The sequence below is a fragment of the Ursus arctos genome, unplaced genomic scaffold, assembly GCF_023065955.2.
Source record: "Ursus arctos isolate Adak ecotype North America unplaced genomic scaffold, UrsArc2.0 scaffold_5, whole genome shotgun sequence".
NCBI classification, from domain to species: Eukaryota; Metazoa; Chordata; class Mammalia; order Carnivora; family Ursidae; genus Ursus; species Ursus arctos.
In genome coordinates, this window is record NW_026623067.1 from 51,105,172 (window position 1) to 51,125,337 (window position 20,166).

At 40.3% G+C, this 20,166-nt stretch overlaps 1 long non-coding RNA gene across 1 annotated transcript in view; it reads left to right on the forward strand.

Moving 5' to 3' along the window:
- LOC113255293 (uncharacterized) overlaps positions 1 to 20,166 on the forward strand; it is a 303,324-nt gene that overhangs the window by 103,031 nt on the left and 180,127 nt on the right. Inside the window, exon 2 of the long non-coding RNA XR_008957492.1 lies at positions 19,215 to 19,286. This is a non-coding gene — a long non-coding RNA (uncharacterized LOC113255293). The remainder of the gene's footprint in view (positions 1 to 19,214; positions 19,287 to 20,166) is intronic.

Below are 20,166 nucleotides of genomic sequence, written 5' to 3' on the forward strand. Positions count from 1 at the left end.
TAATATACTGCATATAGATTATTAAATTGTTCTTTTTATAATTCCTTAGTTTGGATGTTTAAGTTATTTATTTTCAGTCTTTTTTTTCTAGTATAAGAAGCAGAGCTAAGTACCCCTTTTACTTTATCACAAAATTAGTGTGTTTTCTGGTATTTTGTTATCATTTAGCTCTAAGTATCTTACTTACTATTATATTTGAATTAGTAGTCATTTGAAATGTGTTTTAAATTTTCCAAATGTTTTCTGTTATGCATTTTTTAAAATTTGAGAGAGAGAGCACGTGAGTAGAGGGGAGGAGTAGAGGAAGAGGGGGAAGCAGACTCTCTGCTGAGCAGGGAGCCCAATGCAGGGCTCTATCCCAGGACCCTGGCATCATGACCTGAGCTGCAGACAGTTGCTTAACCCACTGAGCCACCCAGGTGCCCCTCGTTATGCATTTTTCTTGCCCTCTAAATTAACTATGATGTGGTAGAGATTGTGTACGTGACACTGATAGTCTGAAATTTTGTTGATATTTGCTTTTGTCAGGATTTCCATTGTCAATTTTTAAAAATGTCAGTGTATGCCTGAGAATGGTATTTTTTTCATATGGAGCAGAATCGCTCCTCTTTCTCACTCTGATATATTTATCATCTGTCTATGAACAGAAACTGTCAGTCTCACCCTGTACTTCTGTATACTTTTCCTTAAATATTATCAAGTCCCATAGAAGACTATGACGACTGTAAGAGAGGTTTGTGATCTATTCATCCTAAAAGAAAGTACACGCTGAATTTAGTTAACTTGTGATATATAATAAAAAAGAGATCTTTTAACCCCCAAGTTAGGTTTTAAAAAGCAAATTATCAAATACTTAATTTTTCTAAGTCTTTGTTGCCTTATTAAAAAGAAGAACAACATTTTCCATAGAAGGTTTGTGGTGAGAATTAAATTAAGTCATGAGAAATAATGAAAATTATATGAGACAAGTAGAATGTCATGTACCTAGAAAGTGCTCAGTGAATTGTTATCTTTGACCCAAACAGAAAGTGTATTTTACTGTGAAAATAAGTCATACAATTGGTGGGCTTTCTTGAGACATCAGATTGAAGAAAAGGCACGGTATCTTCACTTAAATATATTCCTAATTTTCACTGTGTTCTTCAGCAGAGAATCTAGGCCAGAAGGCATGTGGTTGACCCCCCACCACTCTCTGCTCATGAAGCGCTGTGTGTATGGACACTCAAGGGCAACATTTTATTCACAGCAATTTCTTTTCTTTCTTTTTTTTTTTTTTTTAAAGATTTTATTTGTTTATTTGAGAGAGACAGCCAGAGAGAGAGGGAACACCAGCAGGGGGAGTGGGAGAGGAAGAAGCAGGCTCCCAGCAGAGGAGCCTGATGTGGGGCTCGATCCCAGAACGCCAGGATCACGCCCTGAGCCGAAGGCAGACGCTTAACGACTGCGCCTCCCAGGCGCCCCATGTTCACAGCAATTTCTTTCCAGGCTGCACACGTAGCTCCAGTACTCAGTGCTCATGCATTTACAGCCTCCATTACAGCTCAGAAAATAGTTTTTTTTGGAATCAAGTGTTTTATATAATATGTGCTTTTTAGAGTAAATGTTTAAGAGGATAACAGAAAAATGAGTCATATATATATATATATATATATTTTTTTTTTTTTTCACATACACCAAGAGCAGATTTGTACACTTGTCAGTGGTTATGTACAATTGTAAAGTTAAGTGTCTGTCACCATGAACAGAGTGGTTGTCATTGCTCATTTATATTGAATATCACTCATGTTGTGTTATATCCAGCAGTATCCTTTGAAAAACTTACTACTCTTTCTCCTTTGCTTTTGCACACGATAGTCATCATCAATTTTGTGCTCAGTTTGGCTATCTTTGTGGCAATACGGTGACTTAAATTTGCATTTTTCTAGAAAGGGTACGACTTTGAATGATGCTTCTGTATTTCTCAGTCTTTTTGTTTGTCATGAAATTGATGAATTTGAAACTGAAAAACATTATTTTGTACTCATTCTGGGAAAAGATCAATTTGCTTGCTAGTGGAGGCCCTGTGTTTTGTGGTAGAAAGATGCGTAACTTTCCATGTTTTCATAATACAACTTGATAATGCTTCGTACAGTGCCAAATTGAAAAAGGGCAAAATGGATAGCTTACCCAAATAAAAGCAGACTCTCTGATATTCATCGTGTTACTTTCTTTTTTTTTTTTTTTTTAAAGATTTTATTTATTTATTCGACAGAGATAGAGACAGCCAGCGAGAGAGGGAACACAAGCAGGGGGAGTGGGAGAGGAAGAAGCAGGCTCATAGCAGAGGAGCCTGATGTGGGGCTCGATCCCAGCATGCCGGGATCACGCCCTGAGCCAAAGGCAGACACTCAACCGATGTGCCACCCAGGCGCCCCTCATCGTGTTACTTTCTATTTGCACTTTGTTTTTGTGCATTTGGCTACCTGTGGGAAATTGTCATAATCAAATTTTCACTGACGTCAGTATATTTAAATTAACATCCCCCCCCCCAAACTGTGGTAATAATGCATTATATCAACAAATCCCCTTTGAGACCTTGACCCAGGTCCGCCAATTTGGGATACAGTGTAACATGGTGGTGACAATGAAGCAGGCAAATTAAAGCACAAAATAATTAAGATTCAAGTGACATGAAACTAGGTTTTAAGCAACATGACTGAGACCTCAACAGATCTTGTAGTACATGAAAAACCTGTAAAAATATAAATATTATGAATAACTTAATGGGATTTCTGTAAAAAATATCATTTGTTTTTATGTTTTATATTTACGAAAAAAAGCAAAATTTCTGTACTCCGCAATAATTATTTTACCAAGCTTTTTTTACCTTTGTCAATCTAATGCGTGGAAGATAACAGCTCATAGCAAGGCTAATTGACACTTTCTAAATTATGAGGAAGATTGAGTATCTTCTCAAGTATTCATATCTCTTTATATTTCCATTTCTTTCTTTTTTTTTTAAAGATTTTATTTATTTATTCGACAGAGATAGAGACAGCCAGCGAGAGAGGGAACACAAGCAGGGGGAGTGGGAGAGGAAGAAGCAGGCTCCCAGCGGAGGAGCCTGATGTGGGGCTCAATCCCATAATGCTGGGATCACGCCCTGAGCCGAAGGCAGACGCCCAACTGCTGTGCCACCCAGGCGCCCCTATATTTCCATTTCTGTGATCTGCTTGAACAATTTTTTTTTTAATTGGGTTTTAGTCTTAAGAATTTTAGTCTTCTCTTAAGGAAACCTGACCTTTGTCTATAATATGTGTTGGGAATAATTTTTCACAGTTTTTGATTTGTCTTTTGGGTCATTTTCATTGTATATCTTCCACCACATAAATATTAAACCAGTGCTACCTTCAGTTGAACCTTCTAAGGGAGCTGTGTCCCTGAAAGCTCAGAGATAATACCTGGAAGAAAAATTACCTGGATCAGTGGAGAAGATCACCACTATCTCTTATAGCATCCTTGGCCTTCTTATTAGAGGGAGAGGAGAGAGTTGGGAAGAACACCGAGGGAGCACTGACATCTATGCTTGGGGAGCTTTTGCAATATTTTGAATAATTTTTTAAAAATATAAGTTCCCAGAATTGGGCTTAATGACTTAAAGAGTACATCCTGTTTTGGGTTCTCGACACATGATTCCATGGCAGACATGGCTGGGTTGTTTTTTTTTTTTTTTTTTTTTTTTAAGATTTTATTTATTTATTTGACAGAGAGAGACAGCCAGCGAGAGAGGGAACACAAGCAGGGGGAGTGGGAGAGGAAGAAGAGGCTCCTAGTGGAGAAGCCTGATGTGGGGCTCGATCCCAGATCACTGGGATCACGCCCTGAGCTGAAGGCAGATGCTTAACGACTGCGCCACCCAGGTGCCCCCAGACATGGCTGTTTGTCCACCAAACACTGACGCTCGCATTCCATAATGCCGAGTTGTTGCTGGGTGGTTCCTGCCTGGCCAGGAATTCCATTTGCAAACCCTCCCTCTTCTTCTTCTTCATAATGAGGTCATGGCATGTGACTACTTCATGCAAAAATAATATGAGTAGAAATAATCTGTTACTTCAGGCCAGACACTTAAGAAGTAGGTGTAGCTTTTCCACTCTCTTTCCTCTACTGGATGTACTTCAGCATAAAGCAACTTTCAAACTCAAGTGTACAGCGAAGTGAAATTTCCATAAGACTGAGCCCCTGGGTAGCAGAGCTTGCCCTCCTCTCAAGCCTTTCTTCTGCCATATGGACTTTATGTGAATAAAAAAATATTTGAAATGTTAAGTTACTGAAATTCTGGGATGTTCATTACAATGTTTGGGTTTTTTTTCCCCTTGAGTATATAGGCTGTCTGAATTTCTAAACCTGCCATGTAATTAGATTGAGAGCATATGATTGAGTTCTCATCAAAGAACTCAATAATTTACTCTGACAATCTCTGTCCTTTACACAGTGCATTTAGAGCACTGACAAAAGTGTTTATTGATGTCATGGAGTAAATATCTGCCACGTCCATTACTGTTTTCTATGTGTTGTCCTTGGTCTTTGTTCCCGTTGGTTTCCATTTGTTCTCCTTTTTTGTGGTTTTAACTGACTATTTTATATGATTCCATTTTCTCTCCTTTCTTAACATAACATATATTTCCTTTTTTTAATTTTCATAGTGGTTATCCTAGAATTTGCAATATTCATTTAGAGATAATTCAAGTGTACTTTCAAATAACACTATACCACCTCCATGGGTAGTGTGAATAGCTTATAACAAAATAATCCTAATTCCTTACTCTCATCCCATGTACATTTCTGTCATTCATTTTATTTATATTTAAGCACACTTAATTATATATATGTATATGTTTATTATTAACTATTAGGGAAATGCAAATAAAGACCACAATGAGATGTCTGTACCCACATATTAGAGCAGCTAAAATTAAAAAAAAAAATTGTGACAGTACCAAATGGTGGTGAAGATGTAGAAAAACTGTGCCTCTCATACACTGCTGATAGGAATATGAAATAGTATAGGGGCGCCTGGGTGGCACAGCGGTTAAACGTCTGCCTTCGGCTCAGGGCGTGATCCCGGCGTTATGGGATCGAGCCCCACGTCAGGCTCCTCCGCTGCGAGCCTGCTTCTTCCTCTCCCACTCCCCCTGCTTGTGTTTCCTCTCTCGCTGGCTGTCTCTATCTCTGTCAAATAAATAAATAAAATCTTAAAAAAAAAAAAAAAGAAATAGTATAAAAACTATGAAAAGTATGAAATAGTAAAAAAACAGACAACTTGAAGGTTTTACCCTGGACTGATCTCTAGGCTCAATGCGGGCCGAAAGTGTAGGCTAAGGCAGAGTTTGAAATAGCCAGGCTAAGCACTGAAGGAGTGTTCCAGCACAGAGTCAATTTGTAAAAGCTGGGAGAGGGTTTCTTTCTTTTCTTTTTCTTTTACTAATGCTACTACTTCTTCTCTTCCTCTTCCTTCTTCCTTGTTTTCTTCTTCTTACCCCATCTGCCCCCCCTCCCCCACCTTGGCTCTCTCAGATGTTTCCTGGCATTCAAGGACATCTGTCAAAACACTAGCTGAACTCAAGCTAAATGAACAGATTCTTTCAGAGGCCTCATGTGACAAACATACAGACTTAGCAAACACAGTTTAGAAAGTCACCAAGCAAGTCATATAATATCTAGCTACTATCTACATCAAACTACATAAACAGACTTAAAGGAGACATGAGTCTGATTTTCAGAGTTATCACATTATAATATCCAAAAGTCCAGTGTTCATTAAGGGCGTCATAGTGACAGAAGAAAAATTCATAAAACGTTACATGTTGTGTGATTCCATTTATTTAACATTCTCAGTATAACAAAATTACAAAGAGCAAATTAATTATTTCCAAGGGTTATGTATGGTGGGGAGGAAGGGGATAGGTAAGATCTATATCTGTATCTCCTCAAGATAGCATGAGGAACATCTTTTGTTCTTCTTTTTTGAAAAAAATATTTAATTTTTAAGAGAAAGAGAGAGAGAGAGAGAGCAAGTGGGGGGGGGGGCAGAGGGAGAAGAACACTCTCCACTGAGTGAGGAGCTCAACGCCGGACTCAGTCCCAGGTGAGAACATGACCTGATCTGAAGGCAGACGCTTAACCGACTGAGCCACCCTTGATTCTGTTTCTTCACTGTAGAGTGGTTCATAAATCCACCCATGTGCTAGCACGACATAGAAGTATATCCACACAGTACACCAACATCAGTTTCTTTGCTTTGATATTGTACTCTTATTTTATGAGGGGTGACTCTTGGAGATAAACCAGGTAAAGCGTACATGGGACCTGCCCCTGCCATCTTTTTAACTTTCTGTGAATCTATGATTAGTTCAAATAAGAACTTAAAAAAAAAATAGAAACGTAAAATGTTAAACTTTGTAACTGGATTTTGATAAGTAGCAGGAAAAATATTGCAGGCATTTTACCCCAAGTTTTACATTTTCTTTTACTAAGTCTGATGCTTTTTATAGGTTTCTAATAGATTCCCTTTATTATGTTGAAAAATTTCCCACTATTCTTGATTATATTTGATTTGGCACATTATATAGCCCATCTTTTAAAATTTGGTATGTTAATATTTCATTGTGGTCCACTGGGTGTACTATGATTTTTAAAGTCTAAACTTCCTAAATAAGTTTGCTGATTATAGTTTAAGGTATAGCTGTCCATTTGTATTATTTTTCATCTTTTCCAAAGGCAGAGGCATACAGAAGAATAAATAGATTCACAGTAAAGAACAGCAAATGAATATAATTACTTACAGAACATGATTTCCAAATCTGGCAAGGACATCCCATACTGGTGTTTTGTGACTATAACCACATTTCTTTCAAATAAATCACAGTAACTCTTCTAGTGTCTTCTGTGAAACAGGAATATGTTGTCCTAAGTCTTCAACCTGATTTTATTGCTAATTTAAACAAATCAATAACAGGATCTTGGTTTTCCTAAATATAAAATGGGGGACAATATTCTCTTACTTTGACCACCTCATAGGGCTATTGTAAAAATTAAGTTATATTAGATTTATTTATTTATTTGTTTGTTTTGAGAGAGAGAGAGTGAGCAGGAGGATGGGCAGAGAGAGAGAATCTCAAGCAGACTCCCTGCTGAGTGGGGGCCCAATGTGGGGCTCAGGTCCATGATCCTGAGATCATGATCTGAGCCGAAATCAAGAGTCAGATGCTTAACCCACTGAGCCACCCAGGTGCAATTAAGTTATATTAGTAAGGAAAGGAAGGTTACTTATAAACAAAATATATTATTATCACTTTATCTGCATTTGATGGATTTTCAGAGAATGAGAGTAATTCTGGTTTCCAGCTGAGCGTACACAGGTTTTGATGGTTCATGTCCCCTTATAGATAAACAGACGTAAATGGAGAATATTTATTTAATTTAAATATATATGACATGCGTCTCCACTGTTGCCCATCTTTCTGATGCTCTCTCTTAGGCTGCCTTGCCTTTTCCCTTCAAGCACTCTCTCACAACCTTTTTGCCTGTAAGTGCTTTCCCAGGCATGAGTCACAAGTTAGCTTGTGTAGGAACGTCAGCTGATGTGATTGCAGACTTCACAGAGTCTCATACAGGTATCATCTCCTATGATTAGCTTTCTTCTTTAGTGCTGACAGTCTGCTCTGCTTGAACAGTTACGTGAGCTGGCTTCTCAACCTCAGCTGGTTAGAGTTGCTATAACGCTGAGTTTTTAGACACTTATATTGATAACTCTAAAACTTGGCTTGCTTTGATACTACCTAAGATTTATATAGTGTGAGGAAGCCTCCAGCCAGGGGAAATAATTACTCTACTGACATTATCTCTTAAATACTAGTGGCTCAGCACCGATTTTAAATTTCCTTTTAGATTTAGATTTTTAGATACTCGGGTTGCAATGTACTGCTTTGTCCTGTCCATCTGTCTCCTGGAAAGTCACAAAAGAAAAATCACAGTCATAGCAGCTTCTGTGAGATTTTACACTAGTACTGAATGAAATGCATGCTTCCCTGTATTTCATGGCAGTGTTTATAATATTGGTCTTTTGAATCACCCAAGCCTCATGGGTAGCAGTTTCCTCTGATTCATCTAATTAAAGGATGGAGAGGTCAAGGATTGGTGCCAGTCTAGTGGCCCAGCTAACCCATTGAATAAGTCTTTGAATCACATTAGAAGAAGATCTGAAGTCAATTTCTGATGAATAGCCAACAGATGTCATTGGGGAAAAAAAAAAAGAAAGAAAGAAATTCAGAGGAAAAAATGAGGAAGAAAATAATCTTTGTTGTAACTTACAAGTTTTCTGTCAAACCTGGGGAGAACAATGACATGCAGTTCTTAAATATGGAATGCTTAGAAAGTAATGACGTCTGAATGGCTAAATATATAGTCTCTCCTGTGACTGTGCTGTTTTTGTAAGAATAAGATCTGATTATTGCGATAGTACTGCTAGTAATATCCTGTTAGTAAATGTACACTAGGAAGCATCTTGGTTTTGAATACATTTTTACTTCTCATGAGTTCAAAAGCTGAAAAGATCTCGATATAAGAAATATGAATGATATTTTGCCACCTGTTGGGACTCAAACTCTTGGGAAATATTTCATCTGAAGATGATGAAGAGATGGAAACCTCAGTGTGATAACTTTTCATTCACACTCTGTCTTTCCTGGTCCCCATTATCTGGCATTGGCTTTCTCCCGAGGTTTGATGTTAGGAAACTCCAGAGGCTCTCTTGGGTCAGGTTAAGGTGACCTCTATCTGTGAGAAGTAGTTGTGAGTAGTTGCTGATTTGAAGGGACAGGTGCCTAATGAAAAGGCCTTCCTTACACGGGGGTGATAATGTCATCAAAGCAGGGTCACCACTCACACAGCTTCGAGCTGTGGCATATGATTGGGGCCAGGTGAGTGACCTCAAGCCTGTTGGGAAGCACCATGTTGGCTCTTTCTCATTCCCCTTTCCTTTTAGAGCTCTTTCCTGGTCTTCTTTCAAACATTGTCTTTATGAAAAGATTTCTTTCCAATAGAGTATATTGATAGTGCCTTCTCCACTGTGGATGCTCAAAAAATTGTGTATTTAATTTTTGTTGATTGATCTTATTTCATGAATGTACTTAGCATAGTCAGCCCAATAATTGGTATTTAAAGAAGGCTTTCTTCACCTCACGTCCACCATGAGATCTATTATAATCTTGAATCATTTGATCCTTGTGCTTACTTATTAGACCATCTGTTTTATGTTTGCTTTCTTCCTCTTGCAACTCTCAGCCTCCTTCCTTCTTGCTCCCTTTGCTCTGCATTACACAATTTTTTCCCTCTTACTCAAATGTATTTATTTTCCCCTTTTCTCTACTTCTTTCACATCCTAGATGCAAGAATTTGTGAGAATACAGAGAAATATTTTTTCTCTTTAGGTGAGAGAAAAACTTACATTTGTAAAAGAAATTTGTAAAAGAAAAATGCTATTTTTCATGCTGATCGAATCAGATCCTTATTGTGAAAGAGGAATGAATGTTTAGGAAGGAGAAGGTGATTCCCAGGTGTGAGGAAATGTGTGTCGTGGAAGGGCAATGTACTAGTTCCCTAGGGCTGCCGTAACAAAGCAGGGCAGATTGGGTGGCTTAAACACAGAAATTATTTTCTCTCAGTTCCTTCATGTTAGAAGTCTGACTTTAAGGTGTCCACAGGGTTGGTTTCTTCCGAGACTTCTCTCCTTGGCCATCCTCTCCTCTCTTTGTCTTCCTTAAGTTTCTTTGTGTGTATCTGTGTCCTAATTTCCACTTCCCATAAGGATAAAAGTGATATTGGGTTAGTGTCCATTGTAATTATCTCATCCAACCCTAATGACCTCTTTAAAGACCGTTTCTCCAAATACAGTCACATTCTGAAGTACTGGGAATTAGGATTGCAGATAGGAATTTCTGGGGGTGACACAATTCAGTCCATAACAAGTTTCAATAAAAATACTTTTTTTTCAGTGTGTGAAATGTGTTAGCCATCCCCCCCAAAGCATGTGGATGAAGCCGTGTACACTTACATACATTAATTTTAATATTATTTTGCCAGGGCTACAAGTTTTCAGAAGTTAGCAGGCACTGGTGGTAGTGGTAGATATAAAGACGGTGATGGGGGGCAACAGTGATAGGAAATGGGAGCATGATTTTTGTTATTTCCCTTGGAAATATAGTCGTATCCAGAATCTGTCACTGAGCAGAACAAAAGCACTGGCAAAATGCATTTCCAGATGATTTCTGAACATGACCATGACTGCCAACATTGATTTGGCGCTGTGTGATCTCACAGTACTGATGCTGCCACCCCAGTGGGCAGATACGTCTTCTGATGAGAGGAAAGGGGCTAAGGTCAGATTTCTATGTTGGGAAGGTCCTTCCCTGTGGCGATTTCATAGCATTTGGCAAGATGAGACTCTCTCCCTTCAAATATAGAAGCATTCCTGGCGGCAATCCTCAGTGAGGGCTGCTTTCAGCAGCAGAGAATGTTGTCATGCGAGGAACAGAGAGCACAAGCCTCGGTTGAAAGTCTTCTGCTAAGACGTTTTTCTGTGCATGGTCCCCACTCTTCAAGAGTCCCTGTGGCAACCAACACTGTGGTCCTCAGAAATGACTCATGTTTGATCCTTCCCCTGGAGGGTAGACTCATTTGCAAGAGGTACAAAAGTGAGACATGGTGGTATGGAGCTTCCCACTCCTAATTATTGCCATTCTCCTCTTTTTGTCCTATCTAGTTTGTCTTAGAAGGCGAAGAGGAGATGGGGCATGGTGCAGAACAGCATGGGCACTTAGCATCCGAAATGTTTAAATCTCCCTCACAAAGATCACCACTTGAAGATTTATTTGAATTCTTTAACCTCTATATAGCAATGGTTTTAAAGGGCAGTGGTATTCAACCCTGCCTTTATATGGGGAGGAGGTGTGTGTGTGTGTGTGTATGTATGTCTGTGTTCACTGGGGGGGCCTAAGAATGCTGATTTCAAGGCCTTATTCCAGGTCTGTTGAGTCAGAATAGCTGGTGATGGGACCTAAGCACTTATATTTTAATACCTGGAGAAGGAGAGCAGGGGTGTTCTGAAATGTCAGGATATTAATATTTGGAGGACAATTGCTGAGCATGATGGGAAGCTCAACACACTGCTTGCTAGCAGTCTGACAGGTTGCTGGAGGCATGAAAAATGTAACTCAAATGAGGCTGCAGACTACAAATTCCTTAAAATGACAGGTCAATTCAGGTACATTGAAGAAAACAATATTGTTTGACAATCTGTACAAACACTTTAATAGATTACAGTCACTGCCTTTTGGACGAGACCTTGAGGCCAGTGGTTCTCAAACTTGAGTGTGTACCAGAGTCACCTGGAAGCCTTGAAAGCCCACAGTTTCTGGTTTAATAGATCCAGAATGAGCCCTGGAATTTCCATTTTGAACAACTTCCCAGGTGATGCTGTGGCTGTCGCTGCTGGTGTGGGCACTGGACTTTGAAAAACAGTGCTTGAAGGAATAGCTTAGGAGAGGTATACTTACCCATCATATGTATCCATTGGTTTGGTCAAATGCATCTCCTAGTAGAGTAATTGTGGTCCTTCTTAACAGTCATGGGTTAGAAAATGTTTAAACATAAGATAATGGGGGCTTCGGACCTACGAGCCTTCAGTAATAAGAAAGGGACTAGGTATCATTTCCAAAGTCCATTTGTAAGTCATTTGTTCATGAGGTGTTTTTTCTTCAAAGGAACATTGCCTTGTGCTAGTGTTCAAATTATATGTATCAACCAATTGTAACTCAGTTTTATCACATTTGATTCTTTAACAGTGTACAAGTTGATTTTTATAGAGATTGTTGGAGGTTTATCTTTGAGTTCACGGAGATTTAAGTCTGTCCATACTTGTTATGGAGATATTCCTGATCATGGATAAATTCAACTCCAAGTGAAAAATTGTCATCATTTTTTTAAGTTAGAAGCAATTACCTTTGAAATATGTTTGTAAGATAATTTGTTTGTATACTCACTGCTCCCAACTCCACAATTGAGCCTGAGGAAAATGGCAATATTTGTTTAGCTTAAATGAGAAAGCCTAAAATTGATATTGAATATTTGAGAATAGTCACCTGCAAATGTTTTTGGGATGAAGGGTTCCAATTATTATTTCAATATCTTTAAACCACTGGTTAAATTTCCTATTTCTTTTGCACCAGTGTTGGCTTTCCATAATTTTTAAGTAATTTAACCATTTAATCTTCGTCATCATCTTGATTATAGTTGAGTGGTGCTGGAGGAGGTCATCTAGAGAACATAACCACTGGTTGACCTGTGATCTGGACCCAGGTGGACGCTCTCCCCGCATCCTTGAGATGTCTGTTATGCCCACTATTAGCACAGCAGGAGCCAGTTTCAAGCACGTAGCCATGGGAGTAACGTGTTATTGAGACCACCTGCACGGAATATGCGAGCAAATCCAATTAAGGCAGCTATATAAGCTCCGTAAGACGCTAGTGGGTGGGTTTGTTTGCTCCTCTTGCAGCGTTCGAGGTGAATCTGGTACGTAAGTTCTTTGCTTATTAAAACTTCCCCCTTCTGTTCTCAGGTGGCCTCTTTTTTTGGTCTCTCCCTGCCTTATGTGTGTAGGGACCAGTTTTGCATTCACCGGGAAATTTTTTGAGGGTGTGACCCAAACCTTGGAAAGCCAGCCAGGAGATCTGAGGAGAGGGTTTTGGAAAAGAGGCGTCTGCAGGGGGAATCTTGAGTTGGTCCTCAGTCTCTGTGTGGGGAGGGGTGGTTCGTGTGTGAGAGGCTTGTGGACTGCCGCCTGAGTATGGGGACACCCTGGAAACGCTGTATAGTTTGGCACACTTGTTTGAGGACCCGACGTACATAGCACATTGGCAGAGAAAGGAAACGATTAGCTGCAGCGGTGGGCTGGCCTCTACGGTGGGTAGTTAGGTTGGCCACTGGTTCCAATTAGGGGCTAAAGCTCCTGTTAGAAAGTTGGGAGAAGAGCTGAGGTTAGAGAAGGACATGTGGGTGTCCACTACTCTGCCAGCTTCGGGACTGGCAGACACGGTGGGTGAGCAGGATTATAAATTGATTTCCTGAAGGTGCTGATTTGTAAATCTGGTTGGGGTGCACAAGCTGCCGGGAATTAAGGTCTCAGCCCTCGTGACAAAGCGTCTTTGGCCACTAACAGGCAGAAGTCCTTAGAAAAGTGAGGGGAGCAATGAGGAGGATGTTGTGGTGAGTGATAGTGTTTCAGATAAAATACCCAAATGTGTTTGATCCCAAACACTGAGGAAAAGGGAAGCACAGCAGCAACCCCAGCCAGTGGGCCAGCGCTGCCCCAATTCAGGAAACATTCATGATGAGAAAATATGCCCACTGAGCTGCCAAGTTCCGGCAAAAGGCCAGCAGAAGTATCCGGGCATGGTTTGTGCAGCTATGGGATGCGGGGTGCTGGGGCGGTGGGGGTGGGGGGTTGGATGGTTGATGGCATTCTCTGACCAGGCAACAGGCAGAGAAAATGAGCGAAATCACCACACACCCTTGCCTCTAGCAGCACCTGCCTAGTATTAGAGGGATGTTTAAGGAACTCACTTCCTTGAAGACTGAATTACTCTTTTCTGCAGACTTTATTAAACCAATGAGGGGCCTTTCTCTGGACACTTTGGACAGTAGAAATCTGTAGAGGAGGGAATATAAATTCTTATTAAGGAGTTGAGAAGGAGACCAGGTGTTTACATTCCTGTCTTTGAAGGCTCCGGTTGGGGCACATTCACCGCAGGAATGAAAGCTAGGATACTCCAGGCACCTGGTGTGGGATGTTGATATCCAGCCGTAGCCCAGTCATAAGACCTAGGACGCCCGATGACGAATTGCTGTTGGAGGGAAAACGGACAGATGCAAACAGTGAGTATGGCCTACTGGAAAGACTTCAGACAGAACAGGAGCTCAAAAAGCCAAAGGCTATCTCAATCAGCTGTAAAGGGTCCAATAAAGGTAGCCCAGAAACAAATGTGGTTTGACCTCATGGTGCTGGGACTGCATCTACCATCTCTGATGCTCTGTCCGCTCAAGCAGATCCTCAGGGATACAGTCCCATCCATGGTGGGCAACTGCCAAGCCCCAGAGAAAGGATAAAAGCCAACATTGACTCCAGGTGAGGGGCTTTTGAGCCCTTAACTGCTCTTTGAGAAATAAAAGGGAAGGCTTTTATTCAGCTGTAGCTGAATGTACTCTAATACTTGGTAATCCTCTGAAATCTTCTGGCCCCCTCAGTGCTATCAGTGGTTATGGAGGACATACCGTTAGGATCAGGACGGTCCTTTTGACAGTGCAATTTAGGAGTCTGCACTTAAAAGAATGAGGTTTTTCTTTTTTCAGTTCCAGGAAGCATATTGGGCATAGGTAACCTACAAAATCCCACTGTACAAATCTCTGTGAATTCTGACTCCAGATAAGATTAATCCAACTAGAAAATTCAAAGTAGTAACTTGTAAGTTGACTACCCTGACAATAAAAAAGGTAACTGTTCTATAATACAAGTTACCTCAGGACATAAAAAGAACATATTTAAGAACCACATTGAGTTGGGGGTATTATACAGACTACCTGTAGTGCTTTTAACAGACCGGTATGCTAAATAAAACCAAATAGGTAATGGTAGATGATGACAGGCTACTGAGAACTGAACAAGGTAGTGTCACCAGCCATGTGGCTGTGCCCAACTTAAGCTCCACTGGAATTCCATTGTCATCCTGCAAGCCAAACCTGTTGAAAGCCCTTATATTTGGAATGGAACACATAGCAATGAGAAAGATGGAAATCCTGAATTAACATATCCTGCCCCCAGTCCATCTCTACCCAGGTGACTGTCCTGTTTCCCCTGGCCAACATGTATGTATACAAAACCAGGTCAAATTTCTAAAGCTGCAGCCATGTTAATATCTAAGGATCAGGCCACAAGTGACCTTCCTGTACAAGTTCCTACAAAATATGGCTCTTGAACCTTAGACTTCCAATAGTCGTAGGGTGTCAGGTCACTCCTGTCTTGTATACCTGGCAAAGGAATCAATCCAGTTGTTTGGTATGTGGGCACCTTCTCCTTTCTAGATTGTCAGGATTGCCATGGTGGGTATCACCACTCCAGAGAGGGGATTGGAAGGCTTTAAAGGAGTGTATTAAGGAAGGACAAACTAGGAATAGTACTCTATTCTTCATCTGATTTTACTAACAGTGTGTGCCGTAGGCTAAGTTTCATGATCACTATCAACACATGGTCACTTTTTCTGTCAAATTACACAAGACAGCCCATCAGACTGGTGACCATTGAAACCATAGATGGAAATGTTCAGATTTGGGATGGGCTCATGTGGCTTACCCTGGGTTGTGGATATTTGAGCTGTAGGCACTATAGTATCCAAATGGGAGGCATATTACCAAGGATCCCAGATTGCCCTTGAAATACAGTGACATGGTTAATAGAGTAATAACCCTTCTGGCATGTTCTAAGCAATGCCTAAGCTAACTGCCAAAGGAGTAAGATAACATCCACTGCATTTCCCATCAGGTGAAGGATTGTCAAATTGATTATATTGGCCCCTTCCCTCCGAGCGAATGTTCTAGAAGTGTCTTAGTTTGTGTGGACCCTGTATCTGGCCCAACCAAATTCTCCCGTCACCATCCATTAAGGGATTAGAGAAAAGGTAAAACTGCCTTGGCTGGGTAGGCTGAAGTACTACTCAGGCTTTAGTACTTCTGAACGATGATCCAGTAAGGCCTATTACCCCCTCTCCCAGACTCGGGCAGCCTGCCAAGACAGGCAACATTGAAAAGGTATGGAAGTGGCTGAGACAGCCTTTGTCCTTTCTCTCCCTGTGGATCAATCTCCTGTGCTGCTGAGAATACCAGGCCCCATCGTGACTTGGAAAGGTGTCATCTACTAGAATTTGCAATGAAATATCCCACCATTATGGATGAGTTACTTCATACTGTTGGGGGAAGGGGAATTACTTCTCTGCTTTGGGATCTTGATTTCTTGCTATAAGCCAAACCTGTGGCTGCTCACTGTACTTGAACTGGAATACACACCCTTGTAAGAGAGGAAGAGATGGAAATCCTATTCTGGTACATCCCAGCCCTGATCCATCTGTTCACAAGTGACATTGCTAAAGCTGCAGCCACAGTAACATCTAAGGATCACACCACCAGTGGAATTCTTATAAAGGGGAAGACCTTCCTGTACAAGTTTCTACTAAATAGATCTTTTTGACCTTAGACTTCTGTTACTCTCAGTTCTGGTCATAGGATGGGCACTTGATGGAAATACCTTTCTATAATGGGCCTATTTATAGGTCTGTCAAAGAAATCAATCCAGCTGTTGTTGTGTATGTCAGCCACTGCCGTCCCCCTCCGGCTCATGAAGATTGCCATGAGGGTGTTAGCACTCCAGGGAAGGGATTGGAAAGCCTTAAGGCAGTACATCAAAGAAGGGCAAGCTAGGATTAGTACTCTTAATTCATCGGATGTTAATACTGATCCAGAAATGAAGCCTGTGGTACACATTATCAATAACACTGGAGATTTATATATATATATATATATATATATATATATATATATATATATATATATATAAATTTTTTTTTTTCCTCTCCAACTACGTAGGCAGCCCATCAAACTGCTGATCAGGAGGGTCTTAAAAATACATCATCAAAGCCATGGATGGCTGTTGCTCAGATTTGGAATGGGTCTGTGGTGCTCACCCCAGGTTATGGACGTTTGAGTACCTAGGCACTGCTGTGTTGGGAATAGAAAAATTACTCTAAATAAAACAAATCCAGTTGCACTAGGGCCATGGGATGGATGTGGCTGGCATTGTGGTCAGTCTGTCCCATTAAAGGGTAGTAACTGGTTTGGCACTGACCGAGCACTTACTACATTAACCTAGCAAGACTTAACTGATACCAAGCAAAACTTACCTTTAGGAAACAATGTCTTTAACAAAAATCTGTTCTCTAAAATAGGATGGTTTGGATATTATTAAGTGCCTCACAAGGAGATACCTGTATCATTATCCAGACAAAATAGTACATTCATACCTGTTGAGTCTGCTAATACACCATTTTATTAAATCACATGAAGACACGAGTGAGCACTGAATAATCTGACATCCCCTCCTCCTATCAGCATAAGGGACTTAATAAATAAATGGTTTGGATCATGGGGCTCTGGGTAGAAAGCACTGTCATTTATATTGGGATTCCTTATCTTCATCTGTATTCTCTCTTGGAACTGCCTCTCTGGCTGCTGTGGTATCTTGTCCATCATGGTATCATGCGCAGACAGCCACCAAACAAGCCACCTCCATGCTAATAAAACCTCTTCCTGACTGCTGAAGAACCCACTGTAGAAGAGGGGGCATGTGAGATTGTAAGACTGCTCACAAAAGATAGAATGTTGGGGTAGGTCATCAAGAAGACATGACTGCCAGTTAACCTGTGAGGTGGGCCTGGACAATCTCAGGCTCCTCACCCTTCCTCACTTCCTCATCTTTGGGTTGTATATTCTCCCTGTGGTTCCCCAGAAGGACCCAGGTTCAAGGGTGCAGCCTAGAGACAGTAATGTGTTGTTGAGACTCTTCTGATGGTGTATGTGACTGAACCCAGCGATGGCCTCTAGATGTACACTTTTAAGCTTCTAGTGCATCGGTGTGGAGATCTATTCATCTTGTGGCCGCCCAAACCAAGCCTTACATATAAGTCCTCTTGCTTATTATAATTGCCATCTGGCAACCTGGAGTGGCCTGCTCTTTGGTCTCTCCTTGTTCTCCATGCACAGGGGCCAATTTCAGATTTCATCTGTAGAAATCCTGCCAGCGTGATCCAACAATTGTATCTGTATTATCTTTTGATTTGCTTTATCTCTAGCCAGTTTTCTATTTTTATTTTGTTTTATTTGTATTTTGTCTCTCTCTCTCTCTCTTTTTTTTTTTTTAAAGAGCGAGGAGGGACAGAGGGAGAGGGAGAGAGAATCTCAAGCAGGTTCCATGCATAGTGGAGAGCCTGACATGGGACCCAATCTCACAATTCTGAGATCATGCCCTGAGCCAAAATCAGGAGTCGGATGTTTAATGCTTAACTGCTTCACCTACTGAGCCACCCAGGCACTCCTTTTCTGTTTTTTTAATCAACTTTGGCAGAGGCCTATTTTATTTTCATTATGATTTTTTTCTTTGAACTATGAATTATACTTAGTGGAACTATAAAAAAATCTAGTTGGAGCTGTTCTCATTTTGTTGCACTGTGGTCAAAGAAGATTTTTTTAAAGATTTTAGTTACTTGAGAAAGCGTGAGAGAGAAAACATGAGTGGGGGTGGGGAGGGGCAGAGGGAAGAGGAGACTCCCCACTGAGCTGGGAGCAGGACAAGGGACTCTGTCCCAGGACTCTGGGATCATGACCTGAGCCAAAGGCAGATGCTTAACAGACTGAGCCGCCCACGTGCCCCAAAGAAGATGATTTTATGATACTATGCCAATTTGTTGAGATTGGTGTTGAGATCTTGTGGTGGGCAAGTTTTACAGGTATTTCATATATGTTTATGGAGAATGTGTATTTTCTGTTAGATGGGTGATCTTAATATATTAACATTAGAGCATGTTTTAGAACTTTGATATTTAATTTTTTTTTACTGGAATGTACTATTCAGAAGTGTGTCAATCTCTTTCATTATAATTGTCAGTTTGTCAACTATTTCTTATATTCTGTTAAGTTTTTATTAAAGGCCATGGTTTTTTCTTTGTCACTCTGATTTATCAAGCTATTTATAAGCTAGAGATTGTCAAATAATAATACTTTCTACAATGTGCCTGATTTTACCTGTCATTTTAAGGAATTTGTAGTCTGCAACCTGATTTGAGTTGACATTTTCATACCTCCAGCAAAGTGTAAGACTGACAGGAATCAGCTTGGTGAGCTTCCTGTTATGCTCAGCAACTGTCCTTTAAAGGATGATACCTTGACAATTCAGGATGCCTCTGCTTTTCCTTTCCAGACGTTAATGAGGATCTCTATAAAAATATGATCTTATTTTACCCCTCCTTCTATCTAAACTTGAAATTTATTTCTACCTCAGTAGCTTTCTTTTCTTTCCTCAGGAACTTGGAGATTGGACCGAAATGCATTTGCCAGTCGAATTTGAGACCGTGGGACTGCGCTGTGAGATACAGGTAGGCCCCTATGCTGGGACTTGATTATGTCCACCGTGGAGCATGTACTTCCAGAGTGAGAGAGCAGTCCTGGAACCTCCAGGCTCATCTCTTTTTACAGCTAGCTGTTGCTGATACGAGTCTACTTAACAGCCTATCAGAGCTGCAAATTGCAAAGAGAATTAACTTTTTGACTTTTTAATCTCCTGAAGTAGCATCACAAGGTATTCTTCATTCTTTGAAATTCAATGTTTGAGGTCTTTCAAGTTGTTGTAGTTAAGTTTGTGCCTCTGTGTTCATATTTAATCTGGAGTAATTTATGTCGCGTGGATGAATTTTAAGATTGAAGGCCTATACGTTTTTATCCTTTTTTTTGTTTTTACTGTTAATAGATCAGAAAAAACATTTGGAGATTTTATATACCAGTTTCAATATTGGTAGGAAGTAAAAAGGTGGTTACTTTATATGTAATTAAAGAGTCTTTATGAAGGGGTAATAGAGTAGACCCATGGGGTAGACATGGCGCTCTGTGTAAGGTCAAATGCAATTAACAAATCAGAGGCTTAATTCTCCCTGTTGAAAATCAGAGATACTTCTTTCTCCTTATTCTAACAGCATTTACTTGAGAAAATTTGTAAGTTGTTTCTCTGTGTGTTTGAAATGTATGTAAGTCTTTTAAAAAGCTTAACAAGATTCTTGCTCACTTAAAGACCCAGGAGTGTCTGGGAGCCATTTCTGTAACATGTAATCGTCAAGGAATATGGTGCCTCTATTTCCTAGTTTCCATGAGAGGGTCAAAGTCTAACTTCAGTTGGGTTCATTGTTCCAAGTTGCAATACTACATCCTGTCATAAAGATCCGAGAAGTTTATTTTTTCTTTGGGTAAAGGTAATTAGCAAAC